The sequence below is a fragment of the Canis lupus genome, chromosome 13 (genome assembly GCF_003254725.2).
Source record: "Canis lupus dingo isolate Sandy chromosome 13, ASM325472v2, whole genome shotgun sequence".
Classification (NCBI taxonomy): Eukaryota; Metazoa; Chordata; class Mammalia; order Carnivora; family Canidae; genus Canis; species Canis lupus.
In genome coordinates this window covers 30,488,412-30,513,293 of record NC_064255.1, presented here as the reverse complement: position 1 = coordinate 30,513,293, position 24,882 = coordinate 30,488,412, and the positions used below count along the sequence as shown (strand labels likewise).

Genomic DNA, 24,882 nt, shown 5'->3' with positions numbered 1-24,882 from the left:
GCATGTTTGCACCTCTTCCTTTCCGATGTCTTTGCTTCAACTAGCTGTTTTGCTCTTGGGCCATCGAAAGACTGAGCCATTTTTATGCAGTCCTACTGCCTTTGTTCCTTGCATTCTTGTTTACTTTTAGTGGAAAAAAAATATGTATCTGCTGTGATTCTAATATGATCGTTCTATTTTGTGCCCCTTTCTCGCAGCCTGGTAAAAGGGTGATTACTTAGAACTGTGATATATCCCTAGGTCTTTGAACCAAATGGGTGGTGGAATGTTCCTGTTCCCTGAAGTTTTCCTTTCTATCATGCAAAACAGCCCAGGGCTGCAGTGGCTTATAAACCCTCCCCTCCCCAGTTTTTGAATTAACAAACAGTGGCCCCCACTAATGAACTGCTCCCATCAAGCTGATGTTCTCCGTCCCTATTAGCATGATTTTCCAACCCAGATTCACTTCTAATGGGAGTTCTTACTTCTGGGGCGGAAAAGCTAAGCTTGGCACAATTCAAGTATCTCTTTGTTTATGCCCATTTGCCTGTGATGGAAAGGCCACTAATTTTCCAAAACAGACGCTGGCGGTCTCTGCCAGTTACTTCTCCCAAACTAATTTCCCCCCTTCCTCCTTTCCTTTCCTTTCCTTCCTCCTCTCTGCCCTCCTGGATTCGCATCCTGGTTCCTCCAATTACTTGTTAGCTGACTTTGGCTACATTATTTAACCTGCTTATGCCCATTTCCTTCTGTCTAAAGTGACAGTTTCCACTAACAATTCTATTTTTTTGAAAAGATGCATTTATTTATTTGAGAGAGAGAGCATCTGCGAGAATGGGGGGGGGGGGACAGAGGGAGAGACTATTTAAGCAGACTCCCCTCTGAGCATGGACCCAGATGTGAGGCTCTATCTCACAACTCATGAGATCATGACCTGAGCCAAAACCAAGATCAGTCACTCAACCGCCAGAGCCACCCAGGCACCCTAAGTCTATCTTTAATATTAAATGAGAAAAATGTGTGGGTGGTCGTGACAGCTTGTCTAGGGCTTAATTAATAAGTGTTTCATAACTGGGGGCTGATCTCCGCTCTGATTCCTCGATCCTCGCCCTTACTCTGGTCCCCTCTCTGTCTTTGCTCTTCCCGACGGACTCTTTCTTCTTTCTAGTTTATAAATTCTTCCTCTCTCCCTCCCTTCTTCTTCATCCCCCCTTTGTAATTCAGCTCTGGTGATGGCCTAATAATCCGCTTGATCAGAAGTTACATTATCATCCATCTGAAATGTTCAGCCGGGTTCCAGGGCCCTTTGAACCGGTGCACATCAATACATAGTCGGTTTGTTAGGGACCCACTGTTTACAGCATCGGGACAGCATGGCCTTGTCTCCTGGCCAGCAGCCACTGGATCGCAGAGGTAATCACAAAAGGGTTTATGTTTCTCTAATCAGGATGTAGGAGCATCAAAGGAAACAAACCTCTCATCCCAGGTAAGATTTTTCTCAGGACAAAGCAAGTAAGAAATATGCTTATTATGCCAGAACTTGCAGCCTGCCTCTCAAGCCGAGGCTCATAAATTGTTTTCTCAGTGTTTTCAGGCCAGCTGTTAGCCGTGTTTGCTGACTCTCTGAATCATTGGCCAGCATGTCGGCACCTTGTTAATCACAGGGACGTTTCCTTTGCCTCTTTTTGAAGAGATATTCTGCTTTCTAAAGGAAGACACCATTTGGCAAATCAGAGTTCCATACCAAGTGATGGCCACCCGTCAGCTCCCTAACTGCTTCCTTAGCAGCCATTGTATTATTCCTTCAATTTGTGGCATTGTTTGTTAATATTTCCTCAATCTGAGGAAGCAGAGAAGAGTTTCAGAGTGATTTTTCCATGTATCTGCCAAAACAGACTGGGGTTTTCGGTTTTCTTTTTCTTTCTTTCTTTTCTTTTTTTTTTTTTTTGTTGTTTTTTGGTTCTTTTGCTGCTTCTGTGTGTATATATTCATGTACACAATAGGAATACTTGTAAATGAGATATTCCTACCACCTACCAGTCTAAATGCGAGTGCCCATACTCACTGGCACTTGTTGGGATCATGACAGGACAGTCACAGTCACATCAGGCTATCACAAATCCAACCCTGCTTTTCTTGAGCATTTGCCTGCCACCATGCTGGGGCCAGTGTACACAGTACACACTCAGTTTTGCACAGTAACTCTGTGTGGGTGACCTTACTGTTCCTATTTTGTACATGAAGAAATTAGGGGTGCCAAGGGTATAAGGTGGCAGCATGAAGGGTGAGGTGGGGTGGACATTGTCAAATAAATGTGGGGGACGATGGCAGTGGGGTGATGGAACCCCAACAGAGCGCGTTTCATCTCCTTATACCTTAGTTTACTCATCAATGTGTGCAAGTGGGGAGGCCAGCCCAGTCCTGCTAACCTCACAAGTTTGAGGTGAAGACCAGATGAAATAACCTCGTGTGAAGCCAGTTCTATTGTCCTTCAGAATCTCAGAAGTTGCTGTCACATTCTAGGAGTTGAGGAGACCCTTATGAGAAAGGAACTGGCATTTAGAGTGTGAGCATTGCCATGACCTGGCCGGGCTCCAAACTCTCTCCCGAGTTCTCTCATCTGAATCCTATGGAAAGCCAGGTTGTACTCTTGTTTTATGTAGGGCAAGCCAGAGTGTGAAGGTGAAGTAACTTGCTCAAAGATACACAGTAAATGGATAGCAGAAGTAATGTCTGACCCTGTCTTCCCAACAAGAGAACTTAGTTCTGTTACACCATACTCATAAAGTCAAATGAATATTCATTTATGTTTCCCTTTCCCACTCCCAAAAAAGAAGAAGGATGGAAGGCAGGGAGGAAGAGGAGGAGGAAGAGAGGGAGCAAGGAGGGAGGAAGGAAAGAAGGAAAGAAAGGGAAAGCAAGCAAGCAACTCCTTGGATATCTTTTTCAGAAGTGCGCAGATAGAATGTGGTTCGATCAGATCACCTTCAGTAATCTGGCCACATTCTTTGTTAAATATTTATTGAGCAACAACTTGCTGTAGAAACTGTAGTGGTTCAGTTGAGTTTTATTGACTTGTCCCCACCCAGGTCTGTGGTGATGAATAGTGCAAATAAAATGAGTAGTAAGTGGAGAACCCGACTCATTCCACAGACAGGTAAATGAAGGCTTTAGAGAAGTTACTGTAATTTGCTCGTTGCCAGGCTCTGAATCCTTGGTGTTCCAGGAACCAGGCACATGGTCTATTTGGCAGCTGAGAAGCCAACAGAACACAGTAGGTAGTGGAATGTGGGCTACGTACTGAGAACCAACCAACCACCGATCAAATATGGGCCTTGCAACTGGCACACTTGCATTTGATCTTGACTCTTCTTTCAGGAGGGCTCTTAGCTGATCTGGTGTGCCTCCCCCTTCTCCCACGCTGCCCCTGCCCCCTCCTCCTGGTGGAGCAAAGCTCCTGCCGGAATTCTGCAGAGCTGGGATCTCTCACAATTATGTTTCCAGATGAAGCCTCCAAGCTGTTTGGATGACTTTTCTCCACCTCCTTTTACGATGAAGTGACAAAGATGTTTCTGGTTGTTTTGTGTTTTTCCTTTTTTATAAAGTAGCCAAGATAGCAAACCTCCTGCAATCTTGGCTCTGCAATACATTTCCATGCTAATTAATAGCAGCCTCAGTCGGGTGAGTTTTTAGGAAAATAAATTACATAGATTCAGGTGTCTGGTTTTTACCGCCATTAAACTTAACTACCCTGTTTGTGTCTCTTTATTGCTCTTCTTTTATAAAGACCATAAAAAAAGCTACAATACTTCAGCCAGGGGCCAGGAGGAAGCTGCCTTTTCATATTTCTAATAGCTCCAAATAAAATATTTGCCAGCAATCCCAGCCATATGGCTGCAAAAGGTTGTTTAGAGGGGCCCCTTCCCCGCCCCTGATTCTTACAGGCATCAATCCTATTTTCCAATTCCTTTGCTGGATTAAATTTATGAAATACTCAGCCCTCTGGGTGATAAATGTGTTGATTGTGACCATTTCCTCTTTCCAGTTTCCAATTAACATGATTGGTATGGAATGTGCACAGACAGCTAGGTCTCTATACTTTTCATCTTGCAGCTGTGGTAGCTGAGTCAGCAGAGATTTCTGCGACCCCTCCCACTCTCTGGTGGGTTCCCTGCTCACACACCTTTTGGAGTGTTTGACAGTAGCTCAATATTAGTTCCATACATTTGGGGGAAAAATGGATTGAAAATCTGCAGATGCAACTTGTAATCTTTCTTTAAAAAAATCCATTGAGTGCAAGTAATTTTCTATAACATTTTCATACTATGGGCAGTGTCCTATTTGCATAGGAAAATAGACTGAGCTTGTAATCAGGCAGTATTACAAGTGATTGCGATGCTTTTTACAAATGCAAAGTGACGGCAAAGGTAGAGAGCCATAAAGAAATAGAAGGGCTCCAGGGTGTTTGTGAAGAGCTGACTGCCTTTAACTTCTGCATTATTCTAACACCCCAAATCTGAATCCCAAGAAAAGGGTAGAGGATCTAAACAGGGGCCAGTGCCCCTCCTCGTCCTCTCCTCTTTCTTTCCCTCCTCCCATAAACCCTTGGCTATCACTGTTACCTTCTCAGGTCCCAGAGGACACTTTTGTGCTGTGAAGAGAATCCAGGTAGAGGTCTGTGGGGCACCAAGCTTGACTCTCTTCTTGACCTAATTATTTTGGATGGAGAGATTTTCATGCCTCAGTTCTAATTCTGGCATCTACAAAAAGAGAAAAAACAAAACAAAACAAAGCACCTCTCTCAGGTATGAGAAGAAATAATGCAAGCAAAACAGCTGGCACGAAGCAGGTGCACAGCAATGTAGTGGCTAATTGCTGAGACGCCAGCCGGACTGCTTGGGTTCAAGTCACAGTTTCACCTCCTGGCTGTGTAGCCTTGGAAAACTTACATAACTTTTTTTGCTTCTGTTTCTTTCGTCTATTAAATAAGAATATTAATCATAGAACATATTTTATTATTGTGAGATGAAATGTGTTAGAGGCTTACGCCATGCAATACTATGAAAATGTAATTATAACCTAAAGCATTTATCAATAGCTTATTATTACTTCCTCCAACGAATATTTGATGATCATCCTCTATGTGTCAGGTGCCCTCCTAGGTACTTGTCATGGCCCAAAGATGAATTAGAGCCTTCAGATTCAGCTCAGGCACGATACTCGAAAGGGAGCCTTCTGTGCACTTAATCTCTGACCACGTTAGATCCCCTGTCATGACTTCTTATAAAACCAGGGCTTCTTCTTTTCAGCGCCTGTCACTGTTAGACATTTCCTCTGTGTGCTAATTCAATTGCTATTCCGTCTGCTACACCATCAGCCCCATGAGAACAGGAATTCTGGCTGTTTGGCTCAATGACCAATGTTTAGTACAAGGCATGGTTCATGCCAAGAGCTCAGTCATTACTTGTTGAATGTGGAATGGAAGTAGAGTCACCTCCTTTGAAAAAGCTCTTGCATTTTGGCAGAGTGATCAAACGTGTCAAATTCTATGATAAAGTTATACATAAAAGGTGTTGGAGAATCTCAAAAGGCAAAGGACTCCACCCTGGCCATGGAGGAAATCTTCCTAGTTGCAGGGACTTGAAGGGTGAGTAGGAGTTCTTCCGGCTGGCTAAAAGGGGGAAGGCAGGCATCCCAGGCAGATGAGAGAGTAAGTGCTAAGGTGTAGAGACACGGGAGTGTGTTGGGGATTAACGATATGGCTGAAGCTCAGGTAAGTATGGTACAAGGTGGGTTAGGAGACAGAATCTGGTGTAGATAGTCTTGTCTCTTAAGTACATAGCTCAATGCCTTTGCAGATGTTTGCTGTCCAATATTTTTTCATGAATGTCAAATGAAAGGGCCAGTGCTCATATTCAAGGGGAATACAAAGTACTTGGTATAAATAAATAGACACAAATGTTGGTATATTATTTAGCTACATGTTCTGGTTGTGGTAAGAAAGACCAAAAAGAACCATGGTTTACATTTGAGAGACGTTTACTTTTGTCTCCTATGACAACCTGAACATGAATAGGTTAGGGCGGATATAGCAGCTCCTTGGCACTGAGAACCTGGGCTTCTTATATCTCAATGTTCTGTTTTTCCAACACAGCTTCAGTTTCTCTGGGTCCAGGTTGGCTGCTCCAGCTCTCACCCTGCTATCCCCATGTGCTATGGATGGCGAAGAAAAGGAGCTTCTCTTCTCAGTACCCAGGAGCTAGCTTTGAGAGAGGTGGAGGAAGGTAGTCTTGGATTGTGTGACAGTTAATCTCCTGAGTCATGTTGGTAGGGCCACAGAATGCCCAGAAGTCTGATGAATCGTTATTTTGGGGCATGTCTGTGATGGTGTTTCTGGAAGAGATTAGTATTTGTATGGGTGGGCTGAGTAAAGCAGATTGCTCTCCCCAGTGTGGGTGGGCATCATGCAATCCACTGAGAACCTGAAAAGAATAAAAATGTGGAGGAAGTTTGGATTTATCCTCGCTCATTTTCTGACCACATAAGCTAGGATACTGAACTTCTGCCCTTCACGCTCCTGGTTCTCAAGCCTCAGCACGAGACTAGAATCTATACCCTCAGCTTCCCTGGATCTCCAGCTTGTAGATAGCAGATCATGGGACTTCTCAGCCTGTATAATTATATGAGCCAATACCTTATAATACATCTCTTTCTAGATCTCTCTCTGTATCTCTCTCTCTCTCATCTATCTTCTATTTACCATCTCTTATTGGTTCTATTTCTCTGAAGAACCATGACTACAACAAGCTGGGGAACCATTGGACCTGCTAAAATTTTAACAACCATAGAGGAAGTAGAAACAAATATTGATGTGACACTTAGACATCTCTGCTCAGTCAGCTTCTGTACATGTCAGGAACCTGCTAAAATGGGAATTATGATGAGACAGCTGGGCTCCTGGGAGGCTCTGATTCAACTCCCATTCTTCTCCGTGCAGTCAGACTTACTTCAATGAAAAAGAGATATTTCTAGAGAAAAGGGTTAGTGCAACTTATACCTGCTGTTGAGAGAAAGTACTCTGATGTGCATATACCAGTTATGAGAGGTGTTAGGAATCACCTACTACTCTTACAATACAAATGTTTAGAGTGAGCATTTCCTGTATGAATTTGAATTCCTACACTTGCATTATTAATATGCTTTATACTGTAGGAGGGAAATGGGTCAGTTTATAATCAGTTCAGCATGATTTAGGAGCCATGGTGACATGGGGGTCACAGTTTGCCTTATCTGTAGCAGATTCTGAGAGCTTGTAATGCTTCAGATGCCTTTCATGTCACATGGAGGCTGGGGAGGTTGGAAACCACCCAAGTTTTAATTTTAACTAAAAATTAAAGAAATGAAGAGTCTAGAAAGGAGGGGAATCCACTAAATTCTTTCCTTCAGGGTGAGGAAAGGGTGAGACCAGTAGTACTCTGAGGAAGAACCTGAGAACCTCAGACCAGGGGTGGTGATGGTGGCAATTCTGTGAGGTTCCACATCTTTTATCAAATTATTTTTAAGTACATTTTCACTCCCTCCCACCTTTGGGGTGGATTGTACTCTCCTGCTTCACTAACTTTTGCTTAGACAATAGAAAGTGAGCAGATTTAATAAGAGCAGATAATTCAAGTGCTATATAAAGTGCTGGCACAGTTTGGCTCAGTTCCTGGACTCTGGTGATTTGCCCAGAAAGCTCCTGTCCCTTCAACCTGGGCCACAAGATAAGGACAGGTGGAGCAGACCTAAACTCAACTGCAGTCTGGAGCCAAGCTGGCTGCCCAAAGCAGGTCTTCCCAGCAGAGACCAGCTCACATGAGCCAAACTGCAGTTGGCCTGCAGATGCATGAGCATAGGAATAGATGTGTTTGTAAGCTATTGAGTTCTGGACTGTTTTATTATGCAATATCAATGCAGGGATAGCTCACAACTACTGATTTTTATTTGATACTGTTTTCCCATGTGCATCACAAATGAAAGTTATATGATTTCTCATGCATGACATAGTCTACTAAAGATCAGCAGGAGGTATGGTGTGAGGAAGGGCTCCATTCTACATAGTCACCCATGGACTCAGGCTCCTTTCATATTGTGGGTCAATATTGAATTGAATCAGAGCTTGAATCATATTGAATCAGAGCTTCCCAGGAGCCCAGCTGCCTCATGTGCCATCCTTCCTTAAATTCTACACGACTGTCAGCAGATGAGTGAAGAGAGGCTTATGGGTTCTACACACATTCTATTGGCCAAAAGTCAGTCTAGATGCAGCTTATCTAACTGCAAGGGAGACTGAAAAATAGAGTCTGGAGTAAAAATTTGTTTGATGGACAATTAGCTAGTCTTTCTCATATGGGGAATAGAATGAGTGGATGAGTGGATGAATTCCCCATGATTGCATGAAAAATGTGACAGGAGAACAGAACAAAAGTGAGAGGGACTTGAATGACATTGGGGGGACACATTGTGTGGAACAGGAAGTGCCAGAAGATGAGGCAGGAGCAGAAGCAGACCAGGCTCAGGGTTAGACCATGGAGGATGTCATAATTCATGTACCTGGGTGCACACTTATTTCCTCTGTGGTTGTAGAGAGCTGTGCAAGTGTCTTCGTAGGACATGGATGCCTCAGATACGCATTCAGGAGAACTCCCAGTGGAGGCAATGGGTAGGGTGGCTGGAAGCATAGGCCTCTTGGGAGAGGTCAGGGAGGCTGCTGGTTTGGAGAGGCTCCAGCCCTTAACTGGAATTCTGGTTGTTGAGCTGGGGAGAGACCAAAGGCCAGAAAACTTGGGAAAAACAAAATTTGAGCAGTGACAGAGAAACAAGTCTTTGGGTAGAATCCAGGAAGCAAGAATCAGAAAATGAGAATGAAAAGCTAGGAAGTTTTCGTACCACAAATCAGAGCTCAGAAAGGGAGGACTCATCAGTCTCAAATAAAGCAGAGACACATGTGCCTACCTCATGGTGAGTGCTTATCTCTGTGAGGCCCTCCTCCTTGGCTGTGATGTGATTCTGTTTCTCTCCCATATCAGATACCAAGTGTGGCTCCATTAGGCCCTTAGAACATGAAGAGGTCATCTGGACCTTGAGGTCATCTGGACCAGTGCATCTCAAATGTTAGCATGGATCAGGATGACTTGGAATATTGTTAAAGCACAGACTGAAGGCACCCAACCAGTACTTGCTGATTCAATGGGCCCAGGAGGGGCTTGAGAGGGTGCGTATCTAATAAGCTCTGAGGTGATGTTGATACTGCCCAGCCACAGACAACACTGAGACACCTAGAGTAGAGAGAACCACTCCTTATGTAACCTAGAAAGCCTAGTCAGAGAGGGAGAAAGACTGGCTATTTTGGAAATGACTCATTCTGGAAACATTTTCTCCTACCCTGCTACCTTACTGTCCCCCCTTTGCCCCTGCTGCCACAGTTTGCATCATGTTCATCTCAGGCTTCAGAGCACCTGCTCACTATCATGAGCCCAGTCTCCTCACATCCTTGTGCTGGGTAGCTACAAGTCTAATTGACTTACCACCAGCCAGATGAGGGAGTAAAGAGAGGGGCTTAAGTAGGATCAGCACACCTTTCTGTTATCATTAAAGAGGAAAATTGGCTTGGAGCAGGGGGATAAAAAACCTATGGCTGCAATCCTGCATAATCTCTACCCTTCATTCAGCTCCAGAGTCACCTCCCAGGGGACTCTTTCCCTGCCAAGTGCCCATTTTACAACCAGCTCTGCCTAGGATGCTTGTGCACTGTCTCTCTACCCTCCTGCCATAGACCCTCTATCAATCAGAGCAGGGGTTGCCTATGTTGCAAAGGTCAAGTTAATGCCTGTGAGTAATCTGAGGGCAAAGCAAAGTTGTACTGTTGTCCTGTCTTCTGCATTTAACACAATGTAAGAATTTTAGTGTACCAGTCAGTATCCAGACAGGAACAGAGAATCCGCGCTCAACAGAGGGATCCATGCTCAATCTAATGCAGGGAACTAATTACAGAGGTGTTGGAAAAGCAGAAAACAGGGAAAAGTGAGGAAACCCAGAGAGATTAACAAGTAGAGAAAGCTGCTACCACCCCTCTGGCTGGAGGACCATGGGTGACAGTGCTGCCAAAGCTCTATAGCTGGCACTGTGCGAGGGAGTATGATCTTTGGAAGAGGAGCCTCTCAAGGATTCAGCCAAAGCTGAGCATATGAGGCTTCCTGGAGGGGGTGAAACCTCTGGAAGGTAGCTGAGGGTCTGGAGAACAGAGTCACCTTGCAGGATCTGGAATGAACAGAAGGGAGCTAGCACTAGAAAAGTGACTAAGGTTAGAGCTGGAATAGGGAAAGAGCCAGAACCACTGATGACAGTTTGCAAGAAGCAGAGTGGGAAAGGCTTCTCCCACTGTCCTACCCAGGTAGTCTGGAGGCAGAACCTGACACAGGGAGCTGTGTACAAATCATACACTAAGAGAAGCTCCCAGGAAAAATCTGTATGGTCAGGGGAGCATAATGGAGAAAGACAGGGATTTAAGCAGGGGTGGGGTTCTGGGTAAGATCTAACTTCAGCGACATACTGCAGGGAGCTTTCGGGTACAAATTGCATCTCAGTATTTTCTCCTGCCTTGAGGTGTTGAGATGAGCTTTTGTACACCCTATTTAAGTCAGTGGTTGGATAAGCATTCCAGAGGGCTATATAACCCGGAGCCAATTCCAGGTGAGGTACGGGGGCAGTCCCACAGAGAAGATAGTAAGCTTGAGCCCCTTATCAGCAGCACCCAGAGGTTTGGAGATGGGAACCCCAGACCTAAAAGGTCCCCCTGCCTCAGGGATCTGAATGATGCACCAATAACGTCTACACCATATTTCCTAACATTACTATTTCCTAACATGATTTTTATTGGTTGACTTTAACTCATGGAGTTAAACATGGAGGGTTTGTTTGCAGAGAAAGGGTGGGAAGGGGGTCAAACCTGAGAACAAACAAACAAATGACAGGTATTAAGTACCCAATAATATCTGCTAAACTGAATTATACTTCCCCACACCTTCTAGACTTTTTGGTGCTTTGCAAAAATTGAATCTGTCAACAGCAGTTGAAGATTTACCATCACTAAGGAAATAGTTTTCAGTAGAAAATTATCATTTGCCTAAGAGTGCATGACAGATACTGATTTTATGTCAAACACAATACAATTTACTCATGACCTAAAAGGAGTTGAGGGGGAAGCACAGATTCAAACTCCAGTTGAATGGGGTTGACCCACCACTGGCCTCCTTCTGTAGCATTGAACCAAAAATATTTTAGAGCTGGTTTGTTTTTTCTTCTAGATTTAGAAAATGCATTTTCAAGAAAAGTCTAAAGTAAGCTGAGGTCTAAGTATTGTGCTGACTTTGAGTTAAAAGTCTAGAATTGCAGTACTGATTTATAATATGGCTTTATTATCTTGCAGATTTGTTTTATGGGTTCTTTCTAGAATTCACAGTGTACCCCACCATGTAATGTCTCAGGGGGATCTCGCTGAGTGGCTTACCAGCTAGTTGTTCTCGTGTAATTACATAGAATATTTGTTCAGCATCTCGCACCTTTCAGAAAATGTTATTTGGTGGAACTTATCGGTGTCCAAAAGACTTGGGAATTCATAAAATTAAAAAAGTCAAACTTTTTAAAGAGAATAAAAGGAGAAATGTGTTATAGAACTTTTAAATGCCAGGCACAGTGCTAGGTTCCATGCTGCTATCTGTTCATCTTCTTCCTATAACATTTCCACAAATTCATATATGTGTGATGCAGAGAACAAGACAGACTTAGAAAGATCAGGTGACTTCCCTAAGACCACACGACAGGCAGTCACAAAACCAGAATTTGAACTTGGATCTTACTGATTCCATACCCCATGACACCAAAGATCTAATAATAGTAACATTAATAATTAGCATCTGTGATTTGGGCCTTTATACATTCTTCTACCTTTACTTGAATGCCTACCCTACCTCACTTTCTCCTACACACCTGTGAGACCTCAGATGAGATGTCACCTTTCTGGAAAGATTCGCATAGAGTGCTCATGTCTGTGGTAGGTGCTCCTCTTATGTGCTCCTAAAACGCATTGTGCTTCCCTCCTAATAGTGCTTATAGCTTATATCACTGTGTTCTCATTGATTTTTGTCTCTCTGGGTGCCCTGTGAGAAGAGGGTCTTTCTTCATTCTGTCTATACTAGTTTCCTAAGCACTTAGCATAGTTCCTGTCACATTGAAGGTGCTCAATTAATATAAGTGGATTAGTGGGGGCCAGGCAGTGTCTGTCATTGTCACATTTCTTATTCTAAAAAGCCACTGGAGAAAAAATATACATATGGCACCTAGGATAGGAGTTTTCCTAGTGAATATGAATTTCCTCCCCATCTCTACCTTCTAGTTACTCTACCCTGACTCTCTAAGGAAGTAAACACACACATACACACATTACTTTAATTGACTAACTTTATTCTTTTTTTTCTCCTTTCCAAATCTTTTACTAAATATTGGAATTTATCGATAGGGCTCATATTTACCAAGTTCTGAGAAGAACCCAGCCCTGCAGAGGGTAGGTTCAGTGAAAATAAGTAGTTATTCCATCCCTGCGAAGGGCACTCTGTGGTTGTGCAGTATACAACAGTGCATATTTAAATACGGTGAGTAAAGCACATTTAAATACGGTGAGTAAAGTAGACACCCTCACTTCCACAGGTATTTATTAAGTGTCTTTCTTGTGTCAGGCCCTGTGCTCACTCCTTCCCTCCTTGAGGGATACTAAGCTTCTGCTTAGGGCTCTAAAGACTTCTTTTGCCTATAAACCTATAAACTGATACTTGAGCTCAACTACATGCCAGCAGAATGACCAGAGAAATTGGATCACATCAAAAGTGCAGAGCTAAAATTTGAGCCTAGTTTCACCCAACTGCATGTCCAGAGAAACCTGTTTCACTCCCTCTGCACCTGTCAGCCAAGAGACCAATGTGAGGACAAGTCATTTGTAATTAAGCTCCATACTCACAACTCAAATTCACAAGGAAGCTTTGATTAATTTACTCCAAACTAATGCTATTAATGCAGCCTTATTATATTTAAGAAAATAATTGAACTAATAATCAGATTTTCTTAACACAATTAGAACACACACAGGGAATTGCAGTTCCTAGTCTGACACATGAAGACCTTCAAAGTTATCATTGCCATCCTCACAACAAGGTAAAAGCCAAAAAACCTGAAAATCAACAACTTTTCTTAGATTCATCAGAGAATTGAGGTCCCAAGGCAATCTGCTATCACCAAAATAAGAGAAATCAAAAGGTAAATACAGAGAATTGAGACTTACTGGGAGCAGAAGCCCACAGCAGGAGCCAGTATCACTGGGGACACTTTCAGCTATTTGTTGATTTGCTGGAGGCTCTGCATAGACTAGCTTGACAGAAAATGGAGGGTGGGGGCAGCCTTAGCAGGGACTCATACTTTAATAAGTTTTACTTCCAAGAGTTTCACTAGACTCTCAGGGTGAATTTTGGAGAAAAAAATCCCCTCATGCTTCCAGCAGAGGGAAAGGAAAAGTAAACATTTGAAATCTGCCCAGAGATTTCTTTTATCCTTAATAAAGTTATTCTTAGGGGAAACTGTTTTATCAAAGTTTAACTCAGTAGAATTTTACTAAAGCTGAACTGACCTATTTAACATAGTACTGGATGTTCTAGCCAGAGCAATTAGATAGGAAAAAGAAAGTCATCCTAATTGGAAAGGAAGAAGTAAAATTATGTCTGCTCATGTATAATGTGATCTTATATGTAGAAATCCCTAAATATCCCACAAAAATCCTACTAGAACTAGTAAATCAATTCAGCAAAGTAGCAAGATTCAAAATTAAGATGCACAAATCACTTGCATTTCTAGACCATAACAATGAACAACCGAAAACTAAATTATCAAAATAATTCCAATTAGAATAGCACCAAAGAATAAAATGCTTAGAAATTAATGAAGGAGGCAAAAGACTAGCATAATGAAAATTATATAAAACATTGCTGATAGAAATTTAAAAAGGCATAAACAAATGGAACCGCATCTTATGTTCATGGACTGGAAAATTTAATAATGTTAACGTGTATTACTATCCAAAGAGATCTACAGATTCAATGTAACCTCTATTAAAACCTAGTTACTGGGGCACTTGGGTGGCTCAATGGTTGAGCATCTGCCTTTGGCTCAGGTCCTGATCCCAGGGTCCTGGTATTTCTCCCCTGCAGGGAGCTTGCTTCTCCCTCTTCCTGTCTCTACCTCTGTCTGAGTCTCTTGTGAATGAATGAATAAACAAACAAACAAACAAACTCATTTTAAAAACCGAATTACTTTTTTAGAAACAGAAAAATCCATACTAAAATTCAGATGGAATCTCAAGGGGCTGCAAATAGCCAAAGCAATCTTGAAAAAGAAAAAATCTGTAGGATTTACACACTTCTTTATTTCAAAACTTACTGCAAAACAACAGTTACAAAAAAAAGTATGGTACTGGCATAAAGATAGACACATAGACCAATGAGAAATAATAAAGATCGTAAAAATAAACCATCACTTGTATGGTGAAATGAATTTTGATAAGGGTGCCAAGATATTTCAATGGAGAAAGGAAACTCTTTTCAACAATGGTTTTGGGAAACTGCATATGCATATAGCAAAGAATAAAGTTAGGTGCTTACCTAAAGCCATATACAAAAATTAATTCAAAATGAATCAAGACCTAAATACAAGACCTAAAACTATAAAATTTTTATAAAACTTTAAGAAAATGTGGAGAAAATGCTTCACTACATTGTATCTGACAAAAATTTCCTAGATATGACACCGAAATCATAGGAAACAGAAGGAAAAAAAAGATGAATTGGACTTCATTAAATTTTTTTGAAATTATGCATCAAAATATATTATCAACAGAATAAAAAGGCAACCCACAGAATGGAAAATATATTTTCAAATCATACATCTGATAAGGGATTAATATCCAGAATATATAAAGAACACCTAAAACTCAAAACAAAAAATGAATAACCTGATTTGAAAATGAGCAAAGGACTTGAACAGACATTTCTCCAAAGACAATACACAGTGGGCTATAAGCACATGAAAAATGCTCAAAATTACTAATCATTAGGAAAATGAAAATTAGAACTATAATGAGACCACCTCACACCCATTTGGATGAGTGCTATCAAAATAATAGAAAATAACAAATGTTGGTGAAGATATGGAGAAATTGGAATCTTTGTGCCCTGGTGGTAGAAATGAAAAATGGTGCAGTCACTGTAGAAAACAGTGTGGAAGTTTCCTCAAAGAGTTAAAAGTAGAATTACCATATGATTCAGTAGTTTCATTTCTGGGTGGACACATAGAAGGGTTGAAAGCAAGGACTCAATCCTATATTTGCACACCCATGTTCATAGCAGCACTATTCACAGTAGCCAGAAGGTGGAAGCAGCCCAAGGGTCCATTGACAGATGACTGGATAAACAAAATATGGTATATACATACAATGAACTATTATTCATCCTTAAAAAAGAAAGAAACTCTGACAGATGCTATAACATGGATGAGTCATGAGGACATGATATTAAGTGAAATATGCCAGTCACAAAAAGACAAATACTATATGATTCCACTTCTATGAGGTAGTTAGAGTAATCAAAATCATAGAAATGGAAAGTAGAATGGTGGTTGCCAGAGGAGGGGGAATTATTGTTTAATTGGTATAGAATTATTGTTTAATTGGTATAGAATTTAATTGGCATAGAATTGGTATAGAATTGGTATGGAATTGGTATGGAATTAATTAGTATAGAATTCAGTTTTACAAAATGAAGAGTTCTGGGGATGGATGACGATAATGGTTGCACATCATTATGAATCTACTTAAAAATGGTTAAGAAGGTAGATTTTCTATTATGTATATTTTACCACAATAAAAAGTTGGAGAAAAAAAGAAGCTGGAAGGAAATAAGTCCACCTTACTTACAGAAGAGCAAGATAAGAATTTCATCCATCTTCTCTTCAGAAACCATGCAAGTGAGAAGAGAGTGAAGTTAAATATTTAAAGTGTTGAAAGAGAAAAAAACAAACAAACCTAAAACTCTGTATAAAACAACATCACCCTTCAAAGTAAAGGAAAAACAAAGACTTTCTCAAACAAAAATCGAGATGATTTGTGGGCAGTAGGTCTGTCTTGCAAAAAATCTTGAAAGAAGCTCTTCAAAGAGAAGGAAAGTGATGTAGCTCAGAAGCTAAAATCTACATAAAGAAGAGAAGAACCTTAGAGGAATATATGGAGATACTGGTTTTTAAGACTCCTATAACAAAATATTGAGCGACTTAACAGAAATGTATTTCCTCTCAGTTCCAAAGGCTAGAAGTCTGACCTCAAGGTGTTGGCAAGATTATTTCTGTGGGGAAATATTTCCTTAGCTTGTAGGTGGCTATCTTCTCCCCGTCTTCACATCTTACCTCTGCATACATGTGTGTGTGTGTATGTGTGTTCTAATTTCTCTTCTTATAAGGACACCAGTCTTTTGGATTAAGGTTGACCCGTAATGACCTCATTTTAAGACAGTTACCTCTTTGAAGACCCTTCCATCAAATACAGTCACATTCTAAGTGACTGTGGGCTCGGACTTTAACATGTGAATTTTGAAGAGACACAATTCAGTCCATAAGAAAAGGTAAAATAAAATATTTTCTTTTTCTTTATTGATGTAGTAGATAACTGTTCAAAATAAGAATATTGGCAATGTGTTGGGTGACTGTAGCTTATAGATAAATGGAGTTAAGGACAGCAATGCAATAAGAAAAAGTAGTGAGAGATTGGGAATATTCTAAGTGTCTGCACTACCAGTGAAGTGGTATAGTGTAATTTGAAAGTTGACAGAATAGTTGTGAATGTATACTACAAACTCTGGTAAAGTCACTAAACAAAAATTTTTTTAAGTAAAATTGACACTGCTAAGAAGGGATGGGAAATGAAATTATATAAAATGCTCAGTTAAAATTAGGGAAGGCAGCAAAAGAGGATGATTTTTAAGAAAAGAAAAAGGACAATAAATAAAACACAGTAACAAATATGATAAATATTAATGCAGCTATATCGATAATCACTTTAAATGTTAATGGTCTAAATATGTCAATTAAAAGACAAATTGGTAGGGTAGATAACACATGAGACTCATCTAATATTGTCTATGAGAAACCCACCTGAAGTATAAGTCATAGATATTTTAAAAATAAAGGAGTGGAAAAAGATATACCACACAAACACTAATCAAAAGAAAGATGACAGAGCTGTAACAATTTTACACAAAGCGGACTCCAGAGTAAGGACCATGACCAGTGAGCTACTTTCCAAGGCAGATCCTGGAGAGGGGGTTACTCAATATTCCTTCCAACATTTTATTTTATTCCTCTCCTTCCTCTACTGTAGAGTCTGGGGAATTAAAGACTTACACGTCTAGAGGCCGTGGTTCAGAAAGCAGAACAGAAGCAGATGTTTGCTAAACATTTTGGAGAAAATTTTTTGCTTCCCTAATTACAGAAACTATTCTTTCTTTCTCTGCTTCCCTCATTCCTCCCTTTTCCTTCCTCAATGCGAATGGCTTGAGTTATCTTGTGATCATGAGGGAAAGGCTGAGAGATTTATACAAACTTTAGCCCTGACACCCTTGAGCAGATGAGTAATATAGATCCTTTTCTCGTAGCTGAATGCAATCTAGTTTGAAATAATCTCACCTCCATTGCTCCCAAGTGTTCGGTGAAAGTCTGTTACAAACCAGAACTCTTTGCCAGGGCTTTATAAGGAAATGAAGGAAGATGGAAGAACATTAGCTCACACAGTGCCTGGGAGCAAAGTGAGAGCAGGGAGCATGAAAAGTAGCCCGTACTAGCTCAGGAAATGAAGAGACTCACTTGTGTGCAGGTGCACGCGCGCGAGCACACACACACACACACACACACACACACACACACCTTGGACCTGCTGCTATAGGAGCTATGCAATGGAGGATCAGACTATTTGGGAAGTAAAGAATCTCTTAAATTCTAGGGGATTTAGGGACATTCAGGTGCAGACACACTGAGTTATTTCTGCCTAATTTTTGTTCTGAAACACAAAAATGTCGCCACGGTGATTGCAACTCCAGATCACAATTATCCTGATGTGATGATCAAGAAAACGGTGTAAAATGGTTCTTCATATGTACATTTTTGAAAATATATAAAATTATTCACAAGCATCTCATTGAAACAAATGAGCAAAGGATGGTAAATGAAAGTACATTGTAAAATGTTCGTTTTTATGTAAGCACTGAGCAATATGTATGTTTTGTCTTATTTAGTGAGCTTCACTATTATCTTATGCTCCTGTACCCACTCAATCTCTACTACTCTAACCTGGCATCTTTCTATAGGGTCTCAAGTTGCTCAGCTATGCCATCTTGTACTAAATGTTCGGGGGCTTAATCTTTGGTGTGGGTGGGAGCCACGTCAGATGGAGGGAATGTCCTATCCATATTCTCAGGAGACTGGTGTGGGCTCCTGTGAAGTGGGAAGCAGAGCAAGTGGTATGACCGCCTGGTTTAAAGGCTCACAGTACATGTGAGTCCTCTTTGTAACCATTCCCACCCTTTATCAAGGATCCTGGTTTCCTAGGGGATCAAGTGGACCAAGGAGAATGCCCTTTGTCTGAACATTTCACAGTGACCCAGGAATTTACACAGGGTGACAAAGATGTGTCAGCTCCATTCATGTACAACATCACTCATTTACCTCAGACCTTGTCAAAATTATTTCCAGTTTCTAGGTATACCTTGAAAATGTTAAAAAAAAAAAAAAAAGAAAAAAAAAAGCTGTGCTTTGTAATTCCTGCCCCTTATCTTGAAACTTTCACCTGCTGATTGGTCCTGGTGGCCAGGTGTGGGCTTGGATTTGAGTTGAGATGACCAATTCATATCAAGTTGCCTGGACTTTCCTGATTTTAGCACTGAAAGTCCCTCATTCTGAGGAAATTCTTAGTTCTAGGAAATTAAAGCTGGTCAGTCTGTTTCTGAGCAAGCTGCAGATGCATGAAGAGCCTGTCGATAACAATGCTTAATCTTTGGATCATCTTGGAAATGCCACACAAGGGTTTGGGAGACACACAGGGATACAGCATTGTCTAGATCCAGGCTCAGGTGTCCGGAACTTTACAGAGATCCAGTAGTATGGGCAGCTACGTCTGACTTCCTCATTGCTCAAATCCAACTTTATAATAGATGACAAAACTTAATATAATAAAATTTGTTATTTAATATAACATTATAATACAATTTTATTACAAAAAATAGAAGAAAGTAAACAAATAAATATTGCTAGCTAGAAAAGACAAAATAAAAAATGTTCCTAAGGATCATAGAAAAATTTTCCAAAGGAAGAATGTATCTTTGGAAATTACAAAATCCAAAGGTTATGGTGAGGTTTAAATGTTTTAGCAGAAGCTTAAGTGAATGAATGGACTCACTCAGGAAAATGAAGGGGAACCTTACAGGAAATGAATTCTAGAGGGAAGAGACCTTTTAGAGATAGCGGAGAAATTTCCCAAGCAAATAAAAGCATGAGTCTTGCCCTGACATGTTAGAAAACTATAGAAAATGAGCTATAGGTCTAAGAATAAATGGAAGAATTCATCAGTTCTTTGTAAAGCCAGTTGACAGTTCAGGGTTGGTGAGACTGGTCAGAGAAACCCCAATGAATTGAGAAAAGAAAATGAACATAGAAAAAAAAAAAAAGGAAAATGAACATAGCAGAGCAAAATTCCTTGAAGCAGATACTCACTTAAGCTTCCGTAAAAATGTCTTCAAAACCTTGGCAGAGACTCAAAATCCCAGGTTATCTGATCACCAAGGCTGGAGGCGTGTTCAGCTAGGATAGTTCAGGGATCTGGGCATGTGGATTGCAGAATGATGATTCCCTCCATCAGGCTAACTACATCTCAGGACAGTTCTTTCTCCTCAAGGGCGAAGCAGAACATCATCTCTTCTTCCTAAAGTGTGGTTCTCTTTCCAGATCAGCAGGATCTCTCAGCTTTTGATGCACTTCCTTTTCCCCGTGCAAATGGTCCAAGATCCTAAAGAATAACACTACTGATGCCTTTGGTAATTTAGATTCTCCTGCTGTGTCTCTCACACTTGAGAGTGATGCAGCTGGCCCAAACTTTGTTTCTCCATGTCATGATGCAACAACAAAACCCTAAATGATCCAATTTAAAAATGGGCAAAAAAAAACTTGAGTAAACTTGAGTAAGTCTCAAGACACACAAATGGCCGACTATGTATGAGAAAAGATGCTCATTGTCACTAATCACTAGGGAAATGCAAACCAAACCATAGCGAGATACCACTTGGAATGACTTTTGTCAAAAAAAATGGAAAATAGCAAGCACTGGTGAGGATGTAGAGAAAACTGAGTCTTGTGCACTGATGATGGGAATGCAAAATGGTACAGCTACTATGGAAAAGAGTGTAGAGGTTTTTCAAAAAATTAAAATATCATCATATGATTCAGAAATTCTGCTTCTTCAGAAATTATGGATATATGATCCAAGGAATTGAAAGCAAGGAATCTGATATTTATACATCCACGTTAATGGCTGCAATATTCATATTAGCCAAAAAGTGGAAGCAGCCCCTTTGTCCGTGGACAGGTGAGTGTATAAATGAAATGTGATATATGCATACAACGGAATATTATTCAGGCTACAAAGGAAGAGAATTCTGATACACACAACAGCATAGATAGATGATTCTTGAGAACATTATGCTAAGGGAAATAGCTACAAAAGGACAAACACTCTATGATTCCACTTATGGGAGGTAGTAGGAGAAATCAGAGTCTGAGACAGAAGGCAGATCCTGTTTGTCAGAATCTGAGAGAGGGAAGAATGGGGAGTTCTCCTTTAGTGGGGACAGAGTTTCAGTTTGGGAAGATGAAAAAAGTTCTGGAGACAGGTGGATGTGCTACAATAGGAATACGTTTAATGCCACTGACTGTACCCTAAAAAATATCTAAAATATTAAACTTTATGTTGTGTGTATTTTACCATAATAAAAAAATAAAATACATAAGACATGGCTCTTCTTCAAAAGTTGCCATGATGACCTCTTTTTTTTTTCTTTTTGCGGAAAAAGAAACCATTGTATCCTGTCTCACCACGGTGATTGCAAAGATTTTCAGACAATCAGTTGATTTTCAAAGCTCAAATGAGCTAAGCTTTTCAAAAATAATTTTATCACCTCTGCCCATTGCTTTAGACACTGTCTCTCTCCCTTGATGGTCCTTTAAATATGCATTAATGTAATAAGATTAGGCATTGCTCCTTCGCACATTCTCACTGCGGATCGGAGTGTGAAGGTGAAGTGGATTATAATCAAACCTGTTCAGATTCCCTCAGCTGCCTGGGGCCTGGGTTGATTGCAGACTTCGGATGCAGTGCTCCTCGGCGAAATAAGGTGAAGGGATGACGGGAGTGCAGGGAAGATGAGCTCTCCTTGAATTTGTGACTGTGGCTGCTTTTCATTGTGATTAATGGTCACTGGCCACTGCCCATATCAATCCAGGCTTATTCCCCCACACGGAAGAGAGCCCGCCTCAACATTACAGGAGTTAAAGTGGTCATGACAGCTGCTGCACTGGCCTGGAGAGGTCCCTCCCCGCCACTCCCTGCGCCGCTGGCATGCTCCCCTCCACCATGGTGCTCCCACCCAAACAGGTGAGAAGGCATGGCCACCGGCTGGCGGGGGCCGGGGCAAGGCTAGGTGGCCCTGGTGGAGGTGATTTGCCTGGCTGTGTGGCAGAGGGCCAGGCAGAGACTTTGGGAGCCTGGGAAAAAGCCACCTCTTATTCTGAGAACAGAGGTGTGTTACTGGATTTCTTTTCATTCTGGCCCCCTCTTTTGTAAAATGGGGGGTAAGCCTTGCCCAGCAGGTCTGTTCTCAGGATTGCACGGGACAATGCGCATCACTCGTCTGACTCACTGTAGGCGAGTCTTCTCTGAATCTCATCTCTGTTGCTGAAGAGGATGCTCCCACTAAAGCAATTTGATTCTTGCTTCAACACTTTTGTGTGAGCTGCTCCCAATGCCTGCAGTGTCCTCCCACTATGAGGACTACTGTCGGTCTTTCACTGTGCCACCCAGATGTCACTCATTGTTTCTTTGTGGAAGGCCACCGCCCCTCTTTCCCTCATAGAGACAGCGCTACATAACTTTCCCTCCCGTGCTCCACTTCTGTGTCCTGGTCGTATTTCTGTTGTCAGGCTTCCCTTCAAGGACAGTTGTTCACTGTTTCTCTGACTCCTCTGCTAGTCATTGCCCTCAGAAATCCACTGGGTTTTTTTTTTGTAGAAGTCTTGATGGTAAATAATTTTAGATTTTTGAGGGCCATACAGCCTCTGTTGTAGCTGTTCCATTGTGCTGTTGTGCTGCAAACACAGCCATGGGAAGTAGGTAAACAAATGAATGTGGCTGTATGTTCAATAAACTTTATTTAACCAAACAGGCAGCAGGGCCAGAGATGGTCGATGGGCCAGAGTTCCTGACTCCTGCTCTGTCCCACTCATGCAGCACAGAGCTTGGCAAAGCAAACACTGGAAAAATGTATTTTTTTCTAAATTCTGGGCTCAGACCTGGCTCTGAAATGTCCTCTTCCACTGGTATATTCTGCTCCTGTTTGGGATAGGCCCACTGGATGCAAAGAGAAGCCCAGAAAGGCCCACTGCATGTGACTCTTGCTCCAGAAGCTATATTTTGTGGGTTTCTTGCTTGGGTCAAAACACAAGGACATGTGATAGCGCGAAATGGCTGCTGTCCATGATGTCAGAAGAACTGGACTCTTGCTGTGTAGTCAATGGTGTCCATGTCCCCCTAGAACCTCAATGTCTTCATTTGCAAGTTAGGCCGTGTACCTACGTTGGAGGACTTGGATGAAGATCACAGTGGTATCACATACTCTGTTGCTTGGTAAGCAGACTTGCTAGTCCAAAGCTGGCTGACTGGCTAGTCAATATTATCATAATCATTATTACGAGGCTCAGATTCTAGCTTTCTTCCATACTTCAACCCCTGGGCCCACAGAAGAGGCCTGTGTTCATTCATTCATTCATTCATTCATTACAAAGTCTGGATTGGAAAATTATCAAATAAGGGAAGAAACTACTCTGTTGGGTCAGTATACCAGTACGGACTTTAAGAACATTCCAAGCATCACTGGCTGATGTTCTTTTTCATCAGCTCTGTTTTTATACGTCCTGCTGATTTAACCATTGGTCAGGGGTCTAGGATAAGAGACACCAGAATGCTGGCCTGGACTCTCAGACTATGAGAGGTAGTGAGTCATATATTGTCTGTAGAGCCTCATTTGGAGAATAGGTTGGGGTGACAGAGATTATTTCTCTTCCACCAAAGTCTGTTCCCTTCTTCTTCCCAAGTCACAGCCACACTGTGTGTCCCTTGCAGTGAGACTGTCTACCTATGGCCATCAGACCAAGTTATAGGCAGTGAAGTGTCAGCAGAAAGATAATGCACCTCTTCTAGGCCTGGCCCTCAGGAAAAACAAAGTACAGAAAAAAGAAAAACATTTCCCATGTTCACTTCTTGCTTTCCTACCTCCTCATGTCCTGGGAGGGTGCTGATGAGGGAAACCCTGGGCACCACATGGTAATGACCACAGCCTGACCACAGCCTGAGTCCCTTCACGATCTGGTGGAGCAAAGCTTGGCCTAACCATGAACTTCCACCTTGGACACTTAACAGAGCATCACATCAACTACTTGTACTGTGCTGTGTTGTGTTGTGTCTTCAGCTATGGAGTTTGAGAGCCTATTTATTAGAGCATTTTCTTACCCAAAATGAACCAGATATATCTACCTTCTTTCTTCCCTTCCGTCATATCTTATTTTCTTTCTGTCTTCCTGACTTGCTCTTCTTTTTCCAACTGCACAAACCCATAATCCTTCAAGTAGGAAGTTTGATTGAAGATTGAAAACTTTTCAAATTTTACAAAACTGATGTAGTGTACTAGGGCTGATCCCTTGCAGGGCTGAAGCTTATGCAATTTGGGGAACTTCTTCAAGTAAAAGATTCTAAATTTTGAATACAATATCGGGGACAAAAGCCCTGAAGTCAGACAGCCCGGGTGGCTCAGCGGTTTAGCGCCGCCTTCAGCCCAGGGCGTGATCCTGGAGACCCAGGATCGAGTCCCACGTCGGGCTCCCCTGCATGGAGCCTGCTTCTCCCTCTGACTGTGTCTCTCCCTCTCTCTTTCTCTCTGTCTCTCATGAGTAAACAAATAAAATCTTAAAAAGAAAAAAAGCCCTGAAGTCTAAGCCTCTTTAGCTGCCAGTAGATCCCCCACTGGTGGCACATACACAGGGTGGCTGGTAATATAATGGAACTGACACATTTGGACTAAACCCACTATTCAAAATTATTAATGTATCTGCACAAAAACGTATTAATATTCTACATGGGATCAATGAAGATCATACATGGCCTCTCAATAATTCAGGTCAAGTTTTTCCCCTAAATTAGTAAAGGTCAGGGACACCTGGGTGGCTCAGCAGTTGAGTGTCTGCCTTTGGCTCAGGGCATGATCCCGGGGTCCTGGGATCGAGTCCCACATCGGGCTTCCTGCAGGGAACCTACCAATGGTTAAATCAGTAGGACTGCCTCTCTCTCTCTATCTGTGTGTCTCTCATGAATAAATAAATAATCTAAAAAAAATAGTAAAAGTCGGCTTTGGTCTCCCTATCAAATGAACTTTTAAAAATACAGCTTTTAGAACTCTTTGGGTT

At 41.6% G+C, this 24,882-nt stretch overlaps 1 long non-coding RNA gene across 2 annotated transcripts in view; it reads right to left on the bottom strand.

The window, feature by feature from the left end:
• Positions 1 to 3,039: 3,039 nt before the first annotated feature.
• Positions 3,040 to 24,882, bottom strand: part of LOC112662433 (uncharacterized) — a 33,310-nt gene continuing 11,467 nt past the window's right edge. Inside the window, exons 4-6 of one of the 2 annotated variants that reach the window (XR_003138524.2) lie at positions 8,572 to 8,775; positions 4,602 to 4,739; positions 3,040 to 3,232 (exon numbers count right to left, since the gene is read on the bottom strand). This is a non-coding gene — a long non-coding RNA (uncharacterized LOC112662433). Of the gene's footprint in view, positions 3,233 to 4,601; positions 4,740 to 6,011; positions 6,462 to 8,571; positions 8,776 to 24,882 lie in introns of those variants that run through there. The other variant, XR_003138525.3, reaches the window with a different exon arrangement.